The sequence below is a fragment of the Lactuca virosa genome, chromosome 4, assembly GCF_052849685.1.
Source record: "Lactuca virosa cultivar CGN04683 chromosome 4, Lactuca_virosa_CGN04683_v6, whole genome shotgun sequence".
NCBI lineage: Eukaryota > Viridiplantae > Streptophyta > Magnoliopsida > Asterales > Asteraceae > Lactuca > Lactuca virosa.
The window spans coordinates 132,283,769-132,288,471 of NC_136429.1; positions in this window are offsets into that span (position 1 = coordinate 132,283,769).

Here is a 4,703-nt window from a genome sequence, read left to right on the forward strand (position 1 = left end):
ATATGCTAAAACTATAAATCACTTTGTGATCACCGACGATGTTATTTCGTCCATTCAGGACTGTTTAGGGGCTCAAAATGTTGTTTTTCGAGTTTGGGATAGCGCGCGAACTTTTCGGGGTGAATGATGCAGTCTCCGAATTGGACGAAATTCGCACATTGTATGTATATGGTAAAACTATAAATCACTTTGTGATCACCGACGATGTTATTTCGGCCATTCGGTACTATTTAGGGGCTCAAAATGTCGTTTTTCGGTATTGGGCTGGCGCGCGAACTTTTCGGGTGGAATGATGCAGTCCCCAAATTGGACGAAATTCGCACATTGTATGTATATGCTAAAACAATAAATCACTTTGTGATCACCGACGATGTTATTTCGGCCATTCGGGACTGTTTAGGGGCTCAAAATGTCGTTTTTCGGTTTTGGGCTGGCGCGCGAACTTTTCGGGTGGAATGATGTAGTCTCGAAATTGGACGAAATTCCCACATTGTATGTATATGCTAAAACTATAAATCACTTTGTGATCACCGTCGATGTTATTTCGGCCATTCGAGACTGTTTAGGGGCTCAAAATGTGTTTTTCGGTTTTGGGATGGCGCGCGAACTTTTCGGGTGGATTGATGCAGTCTCGAAATTGTACGAAATTCGAACATTGTATGTATATGGTAAAACTATAAATCACTTCGTGATCACTGACGATGTTATTTCGGCCATTCGGAATTGTTTAGGGGCTCAAAATGAAGTTTTTCGGTACTGGGCTGGCGCGCGAACTTTTCGGGTGGAATCAAGCAGTCTCTGAATTGGACGAAATTCACACATTTTATGTATATGCAAAAACTATCAATCACTTCATGATCACCGACGATGTTATTTCGGCCTTTCGTGGCTGTTTAGGGGCTCAAAATGTTGTTTTTCGGTTTTGGGCTGGCGCATGAACTTTTGGGGTGGAATGATGCAGTCTCGAAATTGGACGAAATTCGCACATTGTATGTATATGGTATAACTATAAATCACTTTGTGATCACCGACGATGTTATTTCGGCCATTCGGTACTGTTTAGGGGCTCAAAATGTCGTTTTTCGGTTTTGGGCTGACGCGCGAACTTTTCGGGTGGAATGATACACTCTCGGAATTGGACGAAATTCGCACATTGTATGAAGATGCTAAAACTATAAATCACTTTGTCATCACCGACGATGTTATTTCTTCCATTCGGGACTGTTTAGGGGCCGAAAATGTCGTTTCTCGGTTTTGGGCTGGCGCGCGAACTTTTCGGGTGGAATGATGCAGTCTCCAAATTGGACGAAATTCGCACATTGTATGTATATGCTAAAATTATAAATCACTTCGTGATCACCGACGATGTTATTTCTGCCATTCGGGACTATTTAGGGGCTCAAAATGTCGTTTTTCGGTTTTGGGCTGGCGCACGAACTTTTCGGGTGGAATGATGTAGTCTCGAAATTGGACAAATTCCCACATTGTATGTATATGCTAAAACTATAAATCACTTCGTGATCACCGACGATGGTATTTCGGCCATTCGGGACTGTTTAGGGGCTCAAAATGTCGTTTTTCGGTTTTGAGATGGCGCACGAACTTTTCGGGTGGATTGATGCAGTCTCGAAATTGTACGAATTTCGCACATTGTATGTATATGGTAAAACTATAAATCACTTCGTGATCACCGACGATGTTATTTCGGCCATTCGGGAATGTTTAGGGGCTCAAAAAATAAGTTTTTCGGTTTTGGGCTGGCGCGCGAACTTTTCGGGTGGAATGAAGCAGTCTCTGAATTGGACGAAATTCACACATTGTATGTATATGCTAAAACTATAAATCACTTCATGATCACCGACGATGTTATTTCGGCCTTTCGTGGCTGTTTAGGGGCTCAAAATGTTGTTTTTCGGTTTTGGGCTGGCGCACGAACTTTTGGGGTGGAATGATGCAGTCTCGAAATTGGACGAAATTCGCACATTGTATGTATATGGTATAACTATAAATCACTTTGTGATCACCGACGATGTTATTTCGGCCATTCGGTACTGTTTAGGGGCTCAAAATGTTGTTTTTCGGTTTTGGGCTGGCGCGCAAACTTTTCAGGTGGAATGATGCAGTCTCCAAATTGGTCGAAATTCGCACATTGTATGTATATGCTAAAACTATAAATCACTTTGTGATCACAGACGACGTTATTTCGGCCATTCGGGACTGTTTAGGGGCTCAAAATGTCGTTTTTCGGTTTTGGGCTGGCGCGCGAACTTTTCGGGTGGAATGATGTAGTCTCGGAATTGGACGAAATTCGCACATTGTATGAAGATGCTAAAAATATAAATCACTTCGTGATCACCTACGATGTTATTTCTGCCATTCAGGACTGTTTAGGGCTGAAAATGTCGTTTTTCGGTTTTGGGCTGGCGCGCGAACTTTTCGGGTGGAATGATACACTCTCGGAATTGGACGAAATTCGCACATTGTATGAAGATGCTAAAACTATAAATCACTTTATCATCACCGATGATGTTATTATTGGATAAGGTGTCTAAGTCCATAACTATTTCTGGTATGTACTTGACCCGACCCGGCATGGTCCATTTGGGTTGCATGGCACCATGCAATTGGATAAACTAAAATGAGAGAAATAACACTTATGGTTAATTAATATATTATAAGTTCTAATATATTAATAATATTATTTAATTAGTTTGATCAAGAATTAATTTAGAATTAATTAAGTGATCAAAAGATAACTAATTAAATATATGGGTAGATTATGTAAATCTTCCATATCTTATATAGTGGGCTAAGAGGCTCCATGGATTATCAAGTTGGGTTCCACCCATAGGATGCTCCATGGATGCTCCATGGGAGTTACAAACCCATGGGTCATGGAAATGAAGAGTCATGACACATTAGGGTTTACATGGTGTAACCCTAGATGTGTCAACACTATATAAGAAACCCATTCTCCACAAAAATAGGCTACACTAAGAAACAAGAGGGCTAGAGCCGATTTTGCAAGTGTAAGATTCTCTCAAAGTTTACTCCTTTGCATTTGGTGTTGTGTGAAGCATTTGAGGCATCACACTTGGGGTGCTAGGCTCACAAGGTTTCAAGGATCATAATCAACAACAAGGTAAGTTATTCTATCTTTCATTCAAGTTAAAAATGTTCCCCATGTATGCTAGATAGGAATATAACCTTGGAATTCAACTTTGCATGATTATTAGACAAACATAGATCCAAGGTTATTAGGGTTGCATGTACACTTAGGAAGTGTTAGAATGCTCAAAACCCATCAGTGGTATCAGAGACAGGTTCGTTTGTTGTTTTTTTTTTGTGTGCAAACAGCTTGAAAAAAAATCGTTTTTCTGTTTTCTGCTCGTATGAAAGTTTGCACATTTGTTGCTGGAAATGGACTAGAAACATTACCCTAAACTGTTTTGATGTTTTAAAGCTTGTTTTAGATGGTGTAATGTTTAGGCTAATCCATTTACAATGGCAATTATTAAAATTACAAGTTTTTTTTTAAGTGTAATTTTTGATTCTTGAAAGTGTTCATATTCATGTTCTTAAACTTATGAAGATTAGATGATCATAGGAATTGTTTGTAACCTTCATGGTAGTTTAATTCATGATCATAATGTGTTTTAATGGAGTCCATAACTTGTCCTCAAGTTATGGAAAACCAAAAGTCTCACTTTTATTAAAGCCATTAAAAGAACACAAAAGTTATAAAAATGAAGAGTCTTCATTTTTATTACTCAATTAATTCATAAGTTATAAGAAATGAAAAGTTTTGGAAGTTTACAAAACTTGCCCTCAAGTTTTGGAACATGTAAAGTCTTGATTAAAACTTTAGTTCCAACCCTTAGAATTTTAAAAGTTAAAATTCAACCCTTATACTTTATAATATTATAAGTTACTAATATATATATATGTATAACGTCAAGTCGTCTTACCGCTAGTACGCCTCATTCACGAAGCCGGTCTATAAGGGGGGTATAAGGTTGTTGCCTATAAAAAATGGTAACTTAATGGGTGTCCACTCTCACCCACCGCTTCCTTGATCGGTGGAGGGTCGTTAATCGAACGGGTATGACAAGGACTTATAAATTCTCATTAAAAGTATGATGAATATTATAAAGTAACTAAATGCTTTTATTAAATTCCCAATCTTAGTTACTTTAGGAAAATGTGAATAAGGTGCTAATCCATGAACTTACACTTTACACTTTGTTTAAGTCGTTGGTGGAGCGTGTGTGGTTAACCGGCACACTAACTTGGACTTAACAAGGTAGGTAAAGGGTGACTTAAGGTTTACCATAGCATCGGTGGAGCGTGTGTGGTTTACCGGCACATCGATTGAGTGATAAACCTTGAGGGTACCAAGTGATTTGCATGGTTACTTCACACCTCGTTTTGTGATCCTCGGTATCCCAGTTACAAAACTTGGAGGGCACACTCGAGATTGAAACATGCCTTTGAAAAGTTCATTGAATCTCAAAAGAATCTAGGAATTTCTAAGAACCAATTAAAAACCTAATATTTATATTTCGTTTTTCATGGTGGAAATTGGTGAATCGTCATTCACCTACCTTTCAAATATGTTATAGCTTGGATTACGGCATACCTCTTCTAAGTTATAATATATTCTGATTGGATCCTAGCCTTAATATTACATTTGGGTGTTTTAT